General features: G+C 43.9%; 1 protein-coding gene across 4 annotated transcripts in view; it reads right to left on the reverse strand.

Annotated features, from left to right (window-relative positions):
• The window catches only part of COL14A1 (collagen type XIV alpha 1 chain), a 237,272-nt gene extending 235,151 nt beyond the window's left edge, over positions 1–2,121 (reverse strand). For 3 of the 4 annotated variants that reach the window (XM_005662880.4, XM_021090550.2, XM_013996514.3), the window contains exon 1: positions 1,880–2,119. The gene's annotated coding sequence lies outside the window, so the exon portion shown is untranslated. 4 annotated transcript variants of the gene reach the window in all.
• Between the last annotated feature and the right edge of the window lie 13,522 nt (positions 2,122–15,643).

Consider the following 15,643-nt stretch of genomic DNA (forward strand, 5'->3'; position numbering starts at 1 on the left):
TCAATAAAGCTATTTTTAAAAAATATACTATTTTAGGAGTCCCTGCTGTGGTGCAAGGGGATCAACGGCATCTTGGGAATGCTGGGATGCAGATTCAGTCCCCTGCCTGGCACAGTGGGTTAAGGATCCAGAGGTGCCACAGCTGAGGCTTAGGTTGCAACTATGGCTTGGATCTGATCCCTAGCCTGGGAACTCCATATGCCACAGGGCAGCCAGAGAAGAATATGTGTGTGTGTGTGTGTGTGTGTTTACTATCTTAAAGTCTATTTTATAGTAACCATGCCCTTGGGACCAGGTTCAAAGGAAATCCATCTAAGTTGCTCTTTTGAAACAAACATACAAACACCATCCACGCATTCATTCATCCACTCCTTTTACATTTACCAATGGGTTCTCCACAGGCAGAACTGGACCACCCTGTCAGAACCATAACACCTGTTCTCCTCACTGGATCCAGCTTAAGCCTATCTGCTGTATGTGGGCAGGGCCTCTCTCTCACATGTTGCAAGTAGGAAGTGCCCTCTCTGACCCTCTGAAGCTGAGGGGCCCCAGAGTTTCAGGGAAAACCCTTTCTCGTTTCTGTTCCCCACAGAGCCACCTAGGTCTTATTCACATATTTGTTTCTGCCCCTTCCCACCCTCTTCTGCTGCTGTGGGCAGTGGACTCTCCGAAATTCCCAGAAGGGAATCCAAAACTTCCAAAGCTAGTGAGGCTCTCAGCTGTAGCTCCAGAAGCAGTTGGGGGGTGGGGGAGATCCAGGTCCTTGTGAAAGCTGCACAAAGCTCCATTTGAACCTTAGGGCCATTTGTCCTAAGGACAAGCGCAAAGCTTAAGCAGAACGGACCCGGGAGGCTCAACCCTGAACTTGGCACATCACAGGGTGTTCTTCACACAGAGGACCCGAGAACCCAGCTCCAAAATCAGAGTGCCTGTGCCCTGGACTTGCAGGCAGTGTTCAGACCTCTGCTTAGGACTAAGGCCATTCCAGTGGCCCAGTGCCGGCTGCTTTTGGCTGGCCCCTAATCCAGTCTTGCCTGTGTGTGGTGCACGCTAAAGCCCAGCTCCACCAGATGTATCTCCGTCCATGCGCTGCGAACTAGGGAGGTCAGAGCAGCCAGCAGTCCAGAGAGATAAAAGGAGGGGAGGAGGGGAGAGGTGGAAAAGCCAGAGTGGAGAAGACCCTCCAATATCACAGCCTGGTGGTGCATCATAAAGCTGAAACCTCCTGCGTCCAGACACCAAAGCAAAACTGCGCTAAGCATCCAGACTTCCTGGTGCAGAGATGTTTAAGAGCTACTACTAATGCCAACATCCTGCATTGATGCGCTCGATGTGCTCCCTCTTGTTTGCATCTGGCACCTGGCCCCTAGAGCCAATCACTCACTGGGGGCCGGGTGAGTTTTGTCCTCTGTGAGCTCCATCGACTGTTCTCCCGAGCAACCCCGTGCTTTCTATTTGTATACATCCCTCCAAAACAAACCCTAAAGCCGCCCCCCCCCCTTTCACCAGAATGGTCACTTTTATGAAGCCCCTTCTACTTGAAAATGCTGGAGTCTTTACTGTCTCCAAGCCAAACCTGCTCCTTCCCGCCGCGCGCTCACAGCACTTAAGTACAGAGGGAAAAGCTCCTGAGAGCAACACAAGGCATCTTCACACAATGCCTGCAATCTCCCTGTCCAGTGACCCCCTGCGAGGAGGCATCTGGGTGCACTACCCCATCCCACCTCAGTGGTTCGGGGCCATCACCGGCGGGCGCGAGGAGAGGTGGTCTCTTAATTGCACTGCGTCTGCAGGTGGCTCGCCCTCTCCACTTTCCCTTCCTCAACAATAAACTTTTCAAAGCCGAACGAAGGAAGAGCAGAGAAAGACTGGAACTGACCTGTTCAGAGCAAAGTTTCAGCCCAGGTAGGGGACCTCTGGGTGCCTAAGGAAGATCCAAGATCCGCCGCGAACAGGTTCGTGGTGGCGCACCGCTCTCGCGCGCTTCCCGCCCCTCGCCCCCTTTTAATTGGCCCCTATCCCTCCCCTTCTCCCCTACTCTCCCCTGCTCCCAGCCCTGGCCACTCAAAGCCGCCTCCTCTTCTCCAGTGCTTCCCTCCTGCCCAGAATCAGATAAGAGGAAAGGAAAGCCCGCCGGCGGCCAATTATAAAGCGGAAGGTGGCCACGGGGGCGGGGGTTGGGGTGATGGGAGGCAGGCCTACGTCCCTAAAGCGTCCCCCCCCCACACACACACACTTTCCCTCCTCCTCTTCTCCCCAACCCTGGCCCCACAAAAGATGCTGCGAGGAGCCAGCCCAGCGCCGTTCGAGCGCCAGTCCAGACCTGGCGGCCGCCCCAGGTGCGCGCCGCAGCGGGCTGGGAAAGAGCAGCTTCTGCCCCTCCACTCTCGCCAAGGCTAGCGAGGGGCTTGTTGCTGAACCAGAAGACCCTGCGATTGCTTTACCAGATCTGGAGCCCTTCCTTACGCAGGTGCGAGTGTACCCACTTCCCTATTCCCAAATACCAGCCTGGTCAAGGACCCTGCGCTCGGGAGCCACACTCGCTGGAAAGAAGTAGTACCTTTTCTCCCCTCCTCTCCTTTCCTTTTCCCGATCAAGGGTAATAAAACGCCAAAGCAGCGATGTTCAAACTTTAATGTGCAGGAGAATCACAAGTGTTGAAAAAGACATTTCTGTATGCTTTAAAGGACGCATGTTGGCTGTGTCCAGGGGTTGGACTTCCCAAAGTGCATATGCTCACTCGTAGAGATCCTGTTTCAACAGGTCTGGGCTTAGCCCAGGGAATCTGCATTTATCAAACACCCTGGTGGTCCTGGTCTGTGGAGGCCACCCTCCGCCAGGCTCTACCACGAGGCGCGCCAGAGCCCTGCGCTAGGTCTCCAGGGATTCGGCCCTGCGCGGTCATCCGCTGGGCTCCTTGGAAAGTCATCATTACTCATTTTTTAACCTTGAGAACGACCGCCCTCTCCTTCCCGCGGCGTCTTTACAATCCAGCTTGTTGTGTGCGCATAAATGTTGGCGAGAGAGGTACAACAACTGAGAATTATCAAGAAGCCACTTTTTTGAAAAAATACTCTCTTGTCTTGGAAAACTGACAAGCAGGTGTTTCATTCCCACTGAAGGCTGATGATGGCGAGGAGAGACAGGGCAAGTGGAACTCTTAAAGGGTCCTCAAACGTGCTTCCACCATGCCCAACTGAGAATACAGAAAAAGGGGCCGTGACCCACCCACTCCCTTTCAAGGGAGTCCTTCGGATATTCCAACCTTCCCAAGCCACCTCCTCTGCTTTCCCCAAATTTTCTGATATTTGAATCCGCTAATACCGTGCTCTGAACTTCCCCGCTCGTCCTACAGTTGGAGTGCAAAGGGCCCTCTCCAGCCCCTACCGCCACCCTTCTTCCGTCGGTCCTTTTCCAAATGGGCCTCAAGTCTGGCCACAGGATGGGGCCCGAGACAACCGCCGTTTTGCTTCCGCGCTCCAGTGATCTCGACTATATTGGGTCAGGCAGCGGGTACAACTTTTTAGGAGACAAAATCCAAGGGTTCAGTTCGCTGCATTGCAACGATGCGAGCGCCACCTGGTGTTGGCGCCTGGGGGTTCGGGATAGGGCGGGAACTAGAAAGACACCCAACCAGCCTAGATTGACACGCCTAAACTAGAACTCCCCAAATGCAGTACCTATTCCTGCAGAAAACTACCACTTTGGTTAGATCTCCTTTCCTCCCCACCCCCTACCCAACGAGTGCCTACTACAGTCATATTCTCGCCTCCATTTTCACTAGTATTTTTACCAAGATGTAGATGGTTAGGATAAGTTTAGCTTTATTTGCAATTCCCTTGGGGGGAAGTAGCATGTTTGCACAGAGTTTGAGTCAAAGGAAAGGTACTTATGATGAAATTATAAATAATTGGAAATTAGGAATTCCCTGATTTTTAAATGTGAAAATATGTGCAAAAATGCATATATAGCAAATAGGGAAGCAGAATATATGTTCCATAAAGACCATATGCAGTAATGGCATATTGAATTTGCAATGATATAAAATGTTCTAACTCATTCTTCTTTCCTCTTTTAAACTTTTGACTTCTTGCATTTATTTCACTTTCAACATAGGTAGCTAGATTTCAGTTAATGTTGAATCAGAAGGGCAGGTTTTAGTTACTTTTCCACATAGTTGCAGGTGTGCGTAAATTTCCAGCCCTTTCAAGGGAGTGTTTATTCAACACTGATCTTAAGGTTAGCCCTCAGAGTCTGGAAGATACTGAGAAGTAAATTATAGAAACAAGCCCAGAAGACCCCACTAAAGGTCTCCTCCCTCAATATATATTTAAAAAAAAATTTTTTTTGGAGTTCCCGTCGTGGCGCAGTGGTTAACAAATCCGACTGGGAACCATGAGGTTGCGGGTTCGATCCCTGCCCTTGCTCAGTGGGTTAACGATCCGACGTTGCCGTGAGCTGTGGTGTAGGTTGCAGACGCGGCTCGGATCCCATGTTGCTGTGGCCCTGATGTAGGCCAGTGGCTACAGCTCCGATTGGACCCCTAGCCTGGGAATCTCCATATGCCGCGGGAGCGGCCCAAGAAATAGCAAAAAGACCAAAAAAAAAAAAAAAATTTTTTTTTCAAAACCTCTGAAAGAATATATGAATGGCTGGGGCCTTATCAAAGACAGCCAAAAAAATTCCATTTCCCACAGTAACTGACTGATTGTAGGAGTCAGCAATCGTTCCTAGATTCTCACCTCGAGTTTGTGGCATGACTGTGATCTGGTTTCTCTCGAAGGACTCCATACACACCTTGTTGCCTCTCTCCTCTCAGGCCCCTAAAACCCTGCAGGAAGATTTTTGAACTTGAATTGAAGGGACTCTGCCCCCTTGCTTGTCTCATTTTGGTGAAGTTATTTTGCTTCTCTGAGCCTAACTCCTTGGGTATAAGAAGAGGATAATTAATTACATCTCAGAGGATGGTCATGAAGATTAAATGACAGGTGTGTTTACGGACCTAATCCATACTAAATAATAAATGACAGCTATGTCACCCAAACTAGGACTATCTCTTCTGCCTGTGTCATATGGCTATCCTTTCTTCAGCAGCCCATTACAGATGATTCTCCTTGCAGTATTTCTCAGCAGAATTCTTTGACATTTTGGATAGGTCAGCATGACTGCCCCAGACACTGTAGAACATTTATTATTCCTGACTCCATTACCAAATTCCAGTAGCACCCTCTGCATCTCCTGAACACCGTGAAAACCAAAATACTACCACATCCTTCCTTATATACTCAGTAGCAAACCATTAAATATTTGCAGTTCTGCTCCAACCCCTCTGTAATGGCCAGCTGTGATTTTTTCTCAGCACATCCAGTCCGTCTTCTTTGGGTTAAAGAGGATTCATACTCAGCCAGCAGGCAAGTCCTTGCTGATAATAATATTCAGTGTCTATGAGCAATAACTGTGGCCCAAGCTCCTGGCCCCACCTTCCCCCTCATCCTCCATGCTGACTCTCTCATGCTCAGGATTCCGAGAATTTACCCTGATCATGCAACAGCACAGCCGTTGACAGAGGTTTCACCCCCAGCACAGCAGAGAACGTTCAGGACCCTGTTCCACAGTCAAGAGCTGAGGTCCCTTCTAAGTGATTGATGTCCCTGCCACACCAGATGTGATGTACTTTGTATCTTGCCATAGAGTAACAGAGCTCCAAATTCTTTTAAGCAATTGCTTCCATTCCGTTCTGTTGGATGCAGTCGTGATGGGGCTGGCATTCAGGGCACTCAGTTTTTCTCTAGCCACATAGGGGCATGAGCTCTAAACTGGGCCAACCACATACTCTTTCCCTCAAATGTAAGTATAAAGCAGTGGGACACCTCTGCTCCAAATTAAAAAAAAAAAAAAGTCTTTTTTGAAGTGGTGTAAGGAAAAATAAATAAATAAATATTTTTTAATAAAAAATGAAAAAGCATTGGGACATAGAGTAGAAAAAAAGTGCTAAATTTTTCTCTTGATTCATCCTGGCAATGAGCCTGAAGTAACAGTAAATAGCTTCTTCCTCTTTTTTTTTTTTTTTTTTTTTTTTTAGCTTTTTAGGGCTGTGCTCGCTGCATATGGAAGTTCCCAGGCAAGGGATTGAATTGGAGCTGCAGCTGCCTGCCTGTGCCACAGCCACAGCAATGCAGGATCTGAGCCGAGTCTGTGACCTACACCACAGCTCACGGCAACGCCGGACCCTTAACCCACTGAGTGAGGCCAGGGATCCAACCTGCATCCTCAGGGATACTAGTCAGGTTTGTTTCCGCTGAGTCACAACAGGCTCTCCCAATAAATAGCTCTGTATACTTAGACATCCAGCAGAAACACACCAGTAAAGCTGTGTCAGCTATTAACATACTGAAATACTTCCCTGCGGGTCAGTAAATAGCTGCCTCCCCACAACCTCGAATGTCCTCTCTGCCATCACCTTTCTGGTGTCAGTACCCAAAATTTCCCTTTGATCCAACCCTTGTGCCAAGGTTGGAATGTTTGTGTCTCCACAAGAGTCATATGTTGAAATCCTAACTCTCAAAGGTGATAGTTTTAGGAGGTGGGGCCATCAGGAGTTGCTTAAATTTTGAAGGTGGAACTCATATCATGAAGGGGATTCATGCTGTTACCTAGAGAGGTCCCTAGCCCCTTCTACTGTATAAGAATGCAGTAAGAAGTCAGACCTGCAAGGGAACCTGCCCTCAACCATGCTGGCAACCTGAGCTTGGACTTCCAGCCCCCAGAACTGTGAGAAATACATTTCTGTCATTTATAAGCTACCCAGACTATGGAATTGTGTCACAGTAGCCCAAAGAGAATAGGTTGAGAAACCCTACATCAGCCCAGGGCCTCTCGGTCCCTGTGTGGCCATGGGCATCCTTACCAACTGGGCTGTGCCTGTGCCATCTTGTTTAATCATTTGAACATCAGCCCTGCTCAGAGCTCCACAGTATCTTTGGCTCCCATCCTTCCTGAAACTTTTGTCTCAGTTCTATGAGCTACCCTATTTTTGCCAAATCTGATTTCTTTTTTCTGCTAACCAAAGAACCTCCAGTCAATCTTCATTTTTCCAAACCTGAAGCTGAGATAAAAGACATGAGCGAGCTAGTCAAACTTAACCTGGAGGTTTAATAGTAAAGTCAACACTAGAATTTGAATGTCTTATCTCCCAGGCCAGCGCTTTTCCTGCTAGAGTGACTTTGACCCCTTTCCAAACAAAACTAGAGATAGTGCCTCAGCTTGCATAGGATTTTTCACTTTACAAAGGATATTCAAAGTATATCATCCTGTTTTAAAACATCAGCTCTGCAAGATAAGAATCATCGCAGAGGTTACAACCATCTTATTCTGTCTTTGTGGTGCTGGAATCCCCCAGTCTTCTCACAATCACTTTTCATGTTCTTGTACCAGTGATTAAGACATTCCTCATCTTCTGGGCCCCATGGCCCAGATCAAAGTCAGGACTTTGAAAGCTGCCAAGTTTCCCGTGTATGGCAGCAACCTGTCAGTGTAAGCATGTTGCATAATAGGTCCTATTCATACCGTAAAAGGGCGAGAGCAGGCCTAAGAGATTTCATATATATACATATGTTATAGTATTTCTTCAAATAGATGGCTCCTAAAAATAAAAAATGAAATACAAATAGATTTTTAAAAATATATGGTAACCCCTTCACTTTACAAATAAAGAAACTAAGGTCCAATGAATGAAACCCCTGTAAAGAATCAGTGGCAGATACTCAATTCAGTATCATCTCACAATAGGCCAGACACTTCCCAATAATCATAAATAATAACCCTTATTGAGAATTGTTTGGATGCCAAACTTTTGAGAAAGCCCACATGGACACTTAATTTTTTAATGTCATTGTATCAAAATGATTTATATGTGGAATCTAAAAATTCAAATAATAATAAAAACGTGTTTAAAAAATATTGTCTTGCTCATTCGAAGTAACTGCTTTTGATGCTTTTAGCAGTCGTTTTCTGACGTTTTCAGATCTCCACATTTCTCAATATAACGCATGTTCTGCTATGTGTTTAATAGTCAATTTTAAACATCATTTATGTATTCCCTATTATGGTGGAAGAGGATGTAGCTCTCTTAGGCTGCCATCCCCTCTTCTCCTCTTTTATCTTCCCAATATGATTAGATTGAAATTTTTGGCTAACTTCATGGTCAGTCAGTGTTTCCATTCCTATGCTTTGCAGATATTCATATAAAAGCATCATAACGTACTATGGATCATTTCCCCTTCTCCTTTTAGTTTTTTTTCTGAAGCTAATAATTGCTAATCTTTCCAACTGCTTCCAATAACCTCTCAGTACAATGTTACAAAAGTCACTGATATCAGATAAAAATATTTTTAAACGTTCCTTCTCCAGGCAGGTCTTCCCTTAGTCCTGCTACTCAGATGCCATCCTGGCCTTTGTTTTCTACCAAGCATGGAATTCCTTCTGCCTTTCTCCAAGACTGGCTTCCCTGTTTCCTGGAAATCATACCTTCGTCTTTCTTTGTATCATCCCTTGTTTGGGTTGAGTACACTACACTCTCTAGGACTTTGCTTTGGTTAAACGATGGTTCAGCAGCAGCAGGCATGGTGTTGACAGCTCCAAACAGCTTGTCTCTTGAGTCATGCTGCTTCAATCTGGATGGCTGCCCTTTATACTTCATTGTGATTATCTACACCACAGTTACCATTCGGGAGGTTCTCTCCTCTGCTGGATATCCTGTTCTCAATATTGCACATCTTCCTAGATTGAATTTTATACCCACTTTTTCTTTGCTGTTTTTTTTTTCTTTCAGTTTTATCAAGTTATAATTGACAGACAGCACTGCATAAGTTTAAGGCATATAGCGTGATGATTTGGCTTATAGAGTTAGGAAATTATTACCACATGCATATACGCAATGGAATATTATTCAGCCATAAAAAAGAGTGAAATAGCAACATGGATGGACCTCGAGATTATCACACTAAGTGAAGTCAGACAAGGACAAATATCATATATCACCTAGATGTGGAAAATAATAAAAATGATACAAAGTAACATTTATAAAATAGAAACAAACTCACAGATTTCAAAACCAATTTTATGGTTATCATAAAACCATTGAAGGGAGGAAGGAATTAGGAAGATGAGAATAACATATACACACTATTATATAAAACAGGTGATTAATGAGAACTGACTGCATAGCACAGGGAAATCTACTCAATAGTTTATAATAACCTGTATGGGAAAAAAGAATCAATATGTATAAGTGTGTATATGTATAAGAGATTCGCTTTGCTGTACACCTGAAACTAATACAACATTGTAAGTCAACTACACTCCAATAAAGATTTTAAAATAAGGAGTTCCCAATGTGGCTCAGCGGAAACAAATATGACTAGTATCCATGAGGATGCAGGTTTGATCCCTGGCCTCAATCAGTAGGTTAAAGATCTAGCATTGCCATGAGCTGTGGTGTAGGTTGCAGATGCTGATCAGGTCTGGCATTGCTGTGGCTGTGGTGTAGGCTACAGCTCCGATTTGACCCCTAGCCTGGGAACCTCTATAAGCTGTGGGTGCAGACCTAAAACAACAACAACAAAAAAAACTTGAAATAAATAAAATTTACTCATGTGAAGTGATATAGCCAAAAGATACCAGAAATAAACTATATAAGTATTTGCACAAAAGTGAGTCCTAAATTAAACAGAAGGAGGAAAAAATAATGGGTTTTGGGGGGGCTACTTTGTAATATGAACTTTTTTCTTGTCTCAATTAAAGGGCACATCAATGAACAGAATGGGTGCACAAGTCTGGTAGAATTCTAGAAGCTTTAATGTTTGCACTTCTAGAAGCACTATCATTAATGCAGCTCTGCAGAGTCTGTCATACCATATTGCTGTGCTGAATTCTTTTTTCCTCAGTATTAGATTTATATTTGCTTTTTTTTTTTTTTTTTTTTTTTTTTTGGTCTTTTTAGGCCCGTACCCACGGCATATGGAAATTCCCAGGCTAGGGGTCCAATTGGAGCTCACAACAACAACTCCAGATCCAAGGCATGCCTGTCACCTACATCACAGCTCAGGGCAACGCACCAACGGAGGGCAGGGATCAAACCCGCATCCTCATGGATACTAATCAGGTCCATTACCCCATGACAGGAATGCCTAGATTTTCCATTATTTAAAAAAAAAATTAAATAAATAAAATTTACTCATATGAAACGATATAGCCAAAATATACCAGAAATAAACTATATAAGTATTTGCATTGTGAAGTCTATGATTGGGATTAATTAGCAGCCTAGTGCCTTGACTGTAGTAGTCAATTTAAATTTATTTCAAGAGGAATCAGAAAGGGGGAATCTCTGTTGGTTGAGGATGTCTTTCTGTTTTGGTTCTTCCTGTGTAAAAATAAATTATAAAGCTTCTTCAGAGAAGCAGATATGCTAATATCAACACCCATATAGGAGTTCCTGTTGTAGCTCAGCAGTAATGAATCCAACTAGTATCCATGAAGATACAAGGTCCATCCCTGGCCTCACTCAGTGGGTTAAGGATCCAGCATCGCTGTGAGGTGTGGTGTAGGTCACAGACATGGATCAGATCTCACATTGCTGTGGCTGTGGTATAGGCTGGCAGCTGTAGCTCCGATTTGACCCCCTAGCCTGGGAACCTCATATGCTGCAGGTGTGGCCCTAAAAACAAACAAACAAACAAAACAAAACAAAAAAACCTCTCATATAGACTCTTACTCATAATAGGGGCTGAGTAAGTATTTGCTACATTTCACTGGATGAAATTAATCAGCTATAACTCCTGAGTTTGTCCCGGGCGGCTGTCATCAGTTTTAAGTCATCCACCTAAATCCATATGTGTAGCATATGCTGGTTGTCTGATGAAGGTGACAGAGCCTGGGGAACCATCCATTTATTTATACATTCATTCAATCAGCAAATACTTATTCAAGCAGGAACTTCTTGGAACTGACTCAGGGGGAGAGATGGAAAACACATAAACCAGTGAATACACACAATGTCATTGGTAAGTGCTGGAAAGAAGAATAAGAGAAGTGCGTGGAAGAGGACAAACCATCTAGGGGAGGTTAAGGAGGAGTCCCAGGAAAGGACATTTGAGCAGAGACTGAATGAGGCCAGGGAACCAGGGGTGGAACTCACTGGAAGAAGGGCAGAGAGAATCAAAAATGCAAAGTCTCTGAAGACAGAAGAGCTGCAAGGATGCCTGTGAGGCACGAAAGGGGTGAATGAGATGGGCACAGTTGAGGGCTGAGATCACAGAGGGAACTGGGTCCAGATACCATAAAGCTTGCAGGCAAAGACTTTGGATTTTCTTCTGGGTGAGAAGGCGAGTCCCCCAAACACAAGAGGGATCTGGTCAGCGTTCACTTCCAGAAGAATCACTCAGACATCCGCAGCTGTCTTTCTCATGGGCTTCCCTCATCTGAGACTCTTGTTTTTGGAGAGTGAGAAGAAGCAGAATTTTTACTTTCACCATTTCACTTTCAAAGCCCCCTGAAATAAACTCTCAGGCAGGATCTTCACCACAAAACTCTGGTTATAGAAAGAGCACACACGGTACCCTCCATATAGACAAACGAATGGAGGTGTGAAGAAATTAAATTTTAAAAATTAAATAAGTAAAATAAAAATTAAATAAATTAGACGTAAAAAAAGGTTTCTGGTAGTTCATGGCACATTCTCAGGAAGCACCACGTCTTCAGGCTGGGGTTCCACTTCCTGCATGTTTAATTCGCTTGATTTCTCAAACACCACAGAACACCTCCATTTAGAAGCCCAGAAGAGGGGCCGGAACATAGAGAGTTAACATATTCCTTGCCTAGAGGAGGTAACTGCAGGGGACCCAGCCTTAAACTGGGGCAGAAATCCTGACAAACACTCAGCTCATTCCAAACCTCCTGTGAAGGGAACTTGCCAAGTCAGATCGGCCAGCCCTTGTGATAATGAAATAATTTATGACAACCTGTGATGACAGAATTGAACAAGATTTCAAAATCTTTTCTTACTACACAGGACAAAAATGTATTTTCATCTAAGAGGTTTCAAATCAATGATCAAAATCCAGCTGATCCTTGAAATAAATAGATTTACTGCTGGTGTGCAATTTATATTTATTCGTAACACTCTAAGAGCTTTTAGGAATTTTATTTACTGCTTAAACCCGACCACATGAGAGGAAGTAAAAATTCTGTTGGTGGAGGTGTGACATTCTGATAAACTTGAAATATGTCACAGAAAGGCGTTCCCTTTAAAATGTATGAATATATTTTATACATTTGAACTTCACAATTAAAATGACGGTTGGTCATCTCCACGTCGGCGGGGCTATCTGAAAGAAAACAATTGAGTTGGATGGCCTTACGCAGGCTTTCCTTTTTTTTCTTAATTTTATGATGCATGCAAGTGGAATTTTCCTGGAGTCTCCAGCGTTTTCTTTTTGTTTTCCCAAACTTTGTCATGGTATTACAGCCGCTGCTTTTAGGCACAGCTGGTCTTCTGAGAGTGGCATTTTCTTCCCCATTTGCCCAGACAAGGGTCTGTTACAATGTCCCCGGAGCTCACAGTCTACTGATTTCCATACTAAATTTCTTTCTATACACGTTTCTAATCAAATCTAGAAAGACTTATTACCAAGATAAGACTCTAAAAGAGTTAAAAGCTGTAAGAGCTTCATCTGGAGTCAGTTAAAAGAGGTAGTGAGGGAAAAAGTAAATCATTCCAGCCAGGAAACAGTCACACAAAATGATAGACTCATCTGCTGGAAGGGATTTGGGGGGATTATCTCCTCTATATTCTGCTTCCACGGAGGACATTATCTAAGTCATTTCACCTCCTCAAACTCTTAGAAGTTTCCAGTGAAGGAGAACCACCCTGCTCTGCTTCCTTTCTATTGACGGCTTCGCTGGGGGGGAACGTCTTTCATTTCTAGAAACCAAATAGCTCTACAGACGATAGAGGCCTATACCCTAGTGATTTGCCCATTGGCCAAAACGTGTGTGTGGGTGTATGTGGGTGTGTGCAGAGAGAGGAAGACAGAGGCTTTAAGTCAAAGCTGAGAATTTGTAAAAGATATTCACATTGCTCTGAAAAAAAAAAAAAAAAAAAGTAACACCATTCCTGCTTAGTTTTGAAATGTTGCCATTCAGACTTAGATAATTTTTTTTCAGTCCACCTGCAGCATATGGAAGTTCCCAGGCCAGGAGTCAAATACGAGCCTCGGCTGGGATCTAGGCTACAGCTGCAGCAACCCTGGATCCTTAACCCACTACCAGCCTGGCACCTCCACAGAGACAAGCTGGGTCATTAACCCACTGTGCCACAGTGGGAACTCCGACATATAATTTTTAATTGTTTTTTTATATTTTTAGCCAAACAATTCATATTCATTATGAAAAATTATAAAAGGAGAAATAAAAGAAGAAAAGAATCACCTAATATTCACCTTCTTGAAACATCTACTGTTAACAGGTAGTAGTGTTTAAAACTCTTTCCTCTGTATATAGGGATCTCTGTGAATATTTTATGATGAACTCATACATTTTACAATTTCTAACTTTTTTCTCACTGACCATCACACCACCATCTTTCCATGCTTATAAATAGATATCCATATCTTAATTTTAATTAAAATGTACTGATTTTCTTTTTTAATCTTTTTGAGGACCACACCCTCGGCATATGGAAGTACCCAGGCTAGATGGTCTAACTGGAGCTGTAGCTAGAGGCCTATGCCACAACCACAGAAACGCCAGATCCGAGCCACATCTGTGACCTACACCACAGCTCACAGCAACGCCAGATCCTTAATCCAATGAGCGAGGCCAGAGAACAAACCTTTGTCCTCATGGATGATAGGCAGATTCATTACCACTGAGCCACAGTGAGAACTCCCTTGAATGTTTTTAAAATCCTCTTAATCCTCTAAGTCTGGTAGAGGTGGGACAGCCTAGGTATCCCTAAAACTTTTCCATTAAAAGACCAAAAAAACCTATATAACATCTTTTTTGCCACATCCATGGCATGTGTAAGTTCCTGGCCCAGGAACTGAACCCGCACCATAGCAGTGACCTGAGCTGCAGCAGTGACAACTCTGGATCCTTAACCCACAGAGCCACAGAGGAACTCCTAACATATTTTTTAAAAAGCTATTAAAATACATTGTTAAACCAGTAAGGTTTTTTTTTTAAATCCTTAAGGAAAAAATTAATAAAAGGCAAGAATCCAGAGGTGAGTAAACACAGAAGCTTGCATTGTCCTTAGGTACCTAACAACCTCTGGAGACTGGTCTATTTTGACAGCCTCTCAAGCTCAAAGGTAGGGCCCCCACCCCCCCAGGAGGGAATTCTTCTAGGAGACCCCTACACAAAGCTGAGAACCTAAATGGCTACACCATCAATGAACGGGAGATCCAGAAATAAACCCACTCTCAGAAACAGACAGTAAGGAGCTGTTTTGCCTTGTGCTTTTAATCTTGGAATTGGGTGAATGAGTGGAGAGAGATGTTGCCTAAGAGACTATAGCTCTAAAACACCTCTTATCTAGGTTTATGGCCTGAATTCACACTATGCATGTGAATTGAAAAGCCTCAAGAATAAGCATTGTTTTGAATTGTTCACATGTCGATATTGTCCTTAAACATCTAGCAGAAGCAAACTGAGTCCTTTCTGGAGGAACTCACTTTAAACATAGGCCTCAAATAATTTCACAGATAGAGTTCCCAGGAAAATGAATACGCGGTCAAAACCCCGGCAAAACACATAGAAAATAAGACCATGAGCAACAGCCAGCAGAAATAAAAAAAAAAAAAAAGAGAGAGAGATGATAGAATTAGATCTGCAAAGACTTTCTATGGTGAAACTAATAAGCTAAGTTATTTTTAAATGCTTAAAAAATTAAAGCTATAAGTAAGAATATGAGCAAAAACTAGAAATAAAAATGGATGAACAGGAGTTCCCGTCATGGCGCAGCGGTTAACGAATCCGACTAGGAACCATGAGGTTGCGGGTTCAATCCCTGCCCTTGCTCAGTGGGTTAAGGATCCGGCGTTGCAGTAAGCTGTGGTGTAGGTTGCAGACGCGGCTCGGATCCTGCGTTGCTGTGGCTCTGGCGTAGGCCAGTGGCTACAGCTCCGATTAGACCCCTAGCCTGGGAACCTCCATATGCCGCGGGAGCGGCCCAAAGAAATAGCAAAAAGACAAAAAAAAAAAAAAAAAAAAAAAAAAAAAATGGATGAACAGATTTGAAAGAAAAAAGGAGCTTTGAGAAAAGAAAAGAATTATATTTAAAAAATTAAAACTCAATGGATCTAAACAATATCAAAACATTCAATTTTAAAAATCAGAAGGATAGCAAGACATAGGAGTTCCTACTGTGGCTTAGTGGGTTAAGGACACAACACAGTGTCCATGAGGATGAGGGTCTATCCCTGGCCTCACTCAGAGGGTTAAGGATCTTGTGTTGCTGTGGGTTGTGGTGTAGGTCTCAGATGTGGCTCATATCTGGTGTTGCTGTGGCTGTGGATAGGCCGGCAGCTGCAGCTCCGATTCAATGACCCCTAGTTTGGGAAATTCCATGTGCCACAGATGT

Source organism: Sus scrofa, chromosome 4 (assembly GCF_054392235.1).
Source record: "Sus scrofa isolate SSC_HxYL_T2T_F1_AM1 chromosome 4, Sscrofa_HxYL_maternal_Yorkshire_Landrace_v2.0, whole genome shotgun sequence".
Classification (NCBI taxonomy): Eukaryota; Metazoa; Chordata; class Mammalia; order Artiodactyla; family Suidae; genus Sus; species Sus scrofa.